Here is a 6,000-nt window from a genome sequence, read left to right on the forward strand (position 1 = left end):
ATTTTTGGTTGTGTTGGGTCTTCATTTCTGTGCGAGGGCTTTCTCTAGTTGCGGCGAGTGGGGGCCACTCTTCATCGCGGTGCGCGGGCCTCTCACTATCGCGGCCTCTCTTATTGCGGAGCACAGGCTCCAGACGCGCAGGCTCAGTAGTTGTGGCTCACGGGCCCAGTTGCTCCATGGCATGTGGGATCTTCCCAGACCAGGGCTCGAACCCGTGTCCCCTGCATTGGCAGGCGGATTCTCAACCACTGCACCACCAGGGAAGCCCCGCCCCAATGAAGAGTTTTATTCATCAATATTCTGTAAATTTAGCTAAATATAAACAGATGTACTTATCAATATGTACTTTGCAACATTTAAAAAAAAGAGTAAATCAACCCCAATGCCTATTCAAAAAATGATTAGTTACACTAGAGTATGTTAATAATGGAATACTGAATAATATTTTTGACCTCAAAAATTTTGGTACTTCTCTAAGTATTTAGAGAGACACACAAAGTATTATATATATAATGCAAATAAAAGAAAATTAAGAATATGTAGTTTATTATTTAAACAATAATTTAATTATAATTTAAATAAATTAATTTTATATTATGATTTAAATAATTCAATTTAATCATATAATTTAATTTTAATAAATTACATATAATTTACATAAATTTATATAAAGTTAATTTAATTATAATTTAAATAAAATATAATTTATTATAATTTAAATGAAAAGAAAAAAGAAATTATTATGGAAGCTTATCAATCATATGTGAGCATTGAATTTGGAGAAATATAAAAATACATACATATAATATATAAGTTTACACATATAATTTTTATATATAATATATGTTTATGAATTTTGGAGGAGATACATATATAATGTAATATAATCTGTATGTGCATATTTCAGTGATAATGACAGCTCCTGAATTCTCAAATTATAATTTACTTTTGAGTAACTGTATAATTATTAAAATTATAATTGTGGTTTAAATGAAGTAAAGTACAGAAGAGTTAATAAATAACCTTTTTGGGAAAAAAATAGCTTGTTTCTGTTTAATCATATCCATAGCCCACCAATTTTATGAAATTGTTGCAAAACTGTTTGATTTTTGGTGTAATACATATTTTCAAAGGATAAAAATACCCTAAAAATTGAATTGCCTTAAATTATTAAGAAAGTCATCAGCTCATCCATGGTAAATTCCAACTAATAGGAAATAATCTCTGGTGAAAGGGCTTTCACTAATGAAGTATTGATATGCTATATTACTCTCATTTAAGTAAATTAAAATATAGACTCGGGCTTCCCTGGTGGCGCAGTGGTTGAGAATCAGCCTGCTAATGCAGGGGACACGGGTTCGAGCCCTGGTCTGGGAGGATCCCACATGCCGTGGAGCAACTAGGCCCGTGAGCCACAATTACTGAGCCTGCGCGTCTGGAGCCTGTGCTCCGCAACAAGAGAGGCCGCGATAGTGAGAGGCCCGCGCACCGCGATGAAGAGTGGCCCCCGCTTGCCGCAACTAGAGAAAGCCCTCGCACAGAAATAAAGACCCAACACAGCCAAAAAAAAAAAAAAAAAAAAAAATATATATATATATATATATATATATAGACTCATAATCAGTCATCTAAAGCAGCAAACTGCATTGCCCAGAACCCCATCCCATGTTTGGTTTCAGGTTAAATTTTGTCAATGAGAGGATAATGTGAATAAGATGTCTCAGTTGAAGGAGAAGTCATTATCTTCTGGAGCTTGCGGGGTCTGAATCAGTACCCTTATAAGGTTTAGTGGTTTCAGCTAATGAGACAATTTTCTATTAGTGGTAAGCTTTGCAGGCATCCAAACAAACTCCTTGTATTTTTCCTTGTACATGAACATGACTATATTCCTAAAAATTGCAATCATTTAGATATACTGATAATTTTTCTTACATTTAAAAAATGAAACAGCACCACATGATTTGAACTAATTAAATTTGGAGAATGCCAAGGAAACATAATTACTTTTTCTCTCCTTCCTTTCAAAAAGTGAGGGAGTCTATCTTTGTATAAACTGGTGACGATTCCAGGAAACCCAAACATGATTTAAGTTTAAAAGAAAAAAAAAGGAGATTCTCCCTAAACTGTACAGAGCACAGGGACACTTTTCTTAGTTCTTTGGCCAAAATAATTGTTTCTCTTGGAATTTTTGCTGTGCAACAAAACTCTGCTAGGATCTCACCAGAGGGTGCTAGGAAAAGAAGTAACAAAACAAAACCAAAGACCAAAACAAACAAACAAAGCCATATAGCTCACCTCTGTATGAATCACTCCTTCAAGTTTTCATTCCCTTTCCTTTCTGCTGGCTTTTGCTTAATTTTACAAGTTCTCAGGGTGTTATTTAAATTTTTTGCAGAGATTGTAGTTGTGACCAGCAAGACAGATGGGCTGTTAGTGGGCTTACTCCATCAAGACTGGATTCAGTAGTCAATAAATATTTAATTATTCTCAATCTAGGGATTTAATTTATCATGAGCAAAATCAAGAAGGATTGTGAGAGGACACAAGATATGAACAAAAATCAGTACTAAAGGCAAGAAACAGTTCCTGGCAGATTCTGAAAATAAATAAAAACAAGCAAAATTGATAATTAGCAAGTATTCTTTAAATGAGAAATTTTTGGTATAAATAAACCAGGAGTATGCCAAATGTTTTGAGCACCAACAGAATAATATAATGATTAAACTAAACTGTTTTGAGCACAAAAATCTTGGTCATTTTATAGAAACAAATACAGATTTTAAATTTACTTTTTGTGGTTCCTCCATTAGAGGAAAGTAGAAATTATTCTACTTGCGTGAATAAATTCATTAATGTTAAACAAACTTTATTTTAGAAAGACAATTTGTTATTTCTTTTGAATTTATTGTTGGAAAGCATGATAAACCAAGGCAAGTAGAGATGATTTTATCTGACCTTTTAGGTTTGCATTGTGACCTCAATTTGTATTTAAATTATTTTTTACTATTGATTACCTTTGTTTTAGTCTTAATATGCTGTTTAATCTTAATGTGCTGGGGGCTGTGTGTGTGTGTTTGTGTGTATTGTATGTGTGTTTAGACGTGTGCAAATCTGTAACTATGGTTATAATAGATAAAATCCAATTAAAATATTTACTTTTGCTTCATTACATATGTATATGTATATAATATATCAACTAAAATAATGTGTTAGCATAACTAAATGACAATACAATCAATTAAAAGACATACAATAAAAAAAAAAAAGACATACAATATTTTAAAACTAAAATGAAATTATTCTAATTTGTTGAAAAAACTTTATCAGAAATACTACCTGGACTCTTAATAAAAATAAAACTCTGTATCAAAAGAGAGTTACAATCAAAAGTTTTATATCAAAATTTGTTACAATTCTTTAATTCATACAAAAATCACTAAGTATCTACTTTTTCTTCTTACCTAGGAAGGAAGGCCATTACCAATTCTTTTTTTTTGTTCCCAGAAAAATAAGAATTTATTTTGTTTTAGGTACAAATTTGTCAAAATAACACAGCAAAACAACAATAATGGAAACAACAATAACAAAAATAAACTCGGCTCTGCTTACTCATCTACATACCAAACATACAATGACCAATTCTTTATTAAAATTTTTCTTCTGAGGTCCAGTTCCAATAAGGGAAAATGATGGAAAAATTATGTTTTAAAATTTTTAGAAAATATAGATTTTTTTGCATTAGGTACTCCAGAGTATACACATAATAATAGAAAAATATTTTTATGTTATATAATCTACAAAGTTTCTCAAGAGGAGGCACAATAAGAAGGAAAGAATTGGAAAAGAAGAGTCTGGAATTTACTTTCAACAAAAATAAAATTACCACTGTGAAAAGCTGATTCCCTGTGTGCAAGCTAAGGAGAGCACTTTTTTCTGGGGGGCTGTTGAGGAAGATCCATTTTGACAAAACACATAAGAGAAAGAGATCTTTCACCTTCTTGGTTAAATTTATTCCCAAGTACTATTGTTTTTGAATGAGATTGTTTTCTTTATTTCTTTTTCTGATGTTTTGTTGTTAGTGTGTAGGAAAGCAACAGCTTTCTGTGTGTTGATTTTCTGTATCTTGCAAGTTTACTGAATTTGTTGATTTGTTCTAGCAGTTTTTTGGTCGAGTTTTTATTATTTTCTATATTTAAGATCAAATTATCTGCAAACAAAGATATTTTTACTTCTTCCTTTCCTATTTGGATGTCTTCTATTTCTTTTTCTTGCTTAATTACTCCAGCTTGGGCTTTCAGTACTATGCTGAGTAGGACTGGTGAGAATGGGTACCCTTGTCTTGGTCCTGATCTTAAGAGGAAAAGCTTTCAACTTTTCAGCATTTTGTATGATGTTGGCTGTGGGTTTGTCATACATGGCCTTTATTTTGTTGAGGTATGTTACTTCTATACCCAATTTGTTGAGTTTTTTTTTTAATCATGATAGAATGTTGTTTTTTGTTAACTCGTTTTTCAGCATTTAGCAAAATTTAAATGCATTATTGAGATGATCATATGATTATTTTTCATTCTATTAATATGGTGCATCACGTTTATTATTTGCATATGTTGACCCATCATTGCATCCCAAGGATAAATCCAACTGATCATGATATATGATCCTTTGAATGTGCTGTTCAACTCAGTTTGCTCATATTTTTCTTGATAATTTTTGCCTTTATAATCATCAGGGATATTGGTCTGTAATTTTCTTATAGTTTCCTTATTGGGCTTTGGTATAAGGGTAATTTTGGCCTCTTAAAAGGAGTTTGGGAGTGTTTTCTCATCTTCAATTTTTTGGAAGAGTTTGAGAAGGCCTGGCATTAATTCTTTAGTTGTTTGGTAGAATTCACCGCTGAAACAATCTGGTCCTAGGCTTTTCTGTATTGGGAGGTTTTTGATTTTATCTCCTTACTTGTGTTGAAGGACGTAATCAATAGCCAGTCAACAATAAGAATAGAAGAGAGTTTTATTCAAGCTAAACTGAGGACTGTAGCAGGGGAGATAGCCTCTCAGATAGCTCTGAGGAACTGTTCCAAAGAAGCTTGGTTTTCAGCACAGTTTTATGTCTTGTCAGAACAAAGAACATTAAACATGACAGGGATACATTCCTTCAAGATTTCAAAAAAGACAGATCACCAACTACACAGGCAGTCAGTATGGCCTTGGCTCTTGGGAAGGGAGCCTTATCATCTAAGGAGTACTAGCACTAACATGCCAGGAAGGGAGGCATTTATCCCTATCTTAAAATGGACATTCTTTACTTCTGGGCCATGTACCCGTTTCTTAAATAGTTAAAGCAGATATACAATCTCTGGGTCCATCCATGTTGCTGCAAATGGCATTATTTTGTTATTTTTTATGGCTGACTAATATTCCATTGTATATATGTACCACTTCTTTATGCATTCCTCTGTCGATGGACATTTAAGTTGCTTCCATGTCCTGGCTATCGTAAATAGTGCTTCAGTGAACATTAGGGTGCATGTAACTTTTCGCATTATGGTTTTCTCTGGATATATGCCCAGGAGTGGGATTACTGGATCATATAGTAGCTGTATTTTTAGTTTTTTAAGGAACCTCCATACTGTTCTCTATAGTGGCCGTACCAATTTACATTCCCACTAACAGTGTAGGAGGGTTCCTTTTTCTTCACACCCTCTCCAGCATTTATTGTTTGTAGATTTTTTTATGATGGCCATTCTGACCGGTGTGAGGTGATACCTTATTTGTAGTTCTGATTTGCATTTCTCTAATAATTAGCAATGTTGAACATCTTTTCATGTGCTTTTTGGCATCTGTATGTCTTCTTTGGAGAAATGTCAAAATGGTAAAATGTTCTTATTTACAAAACAGAAATAGAGTCACAGATGTAGAAAACAAACTTATGGTTACCAGGGGGGAAGGGGAGGAAGAGATAAACTGGGAGATTGGGATTGATATATACACACTGCTATATACA

This window comes from Balaenoptera ricei, chromosome 3, assembly GCF_028023285.1.
Source record: "Balaenoptera ricei isolate mBalRic1 chromosome 3, mBalRic1.hap2, whole genome shotgun sequence".
NCBI classification, from domain to species: Eukaryota; Metazoa; Chordata; class Mammalia; order Artiodactyla; family Balaenopteridae; genus Balaenoptera; species Balaenoptera ricei.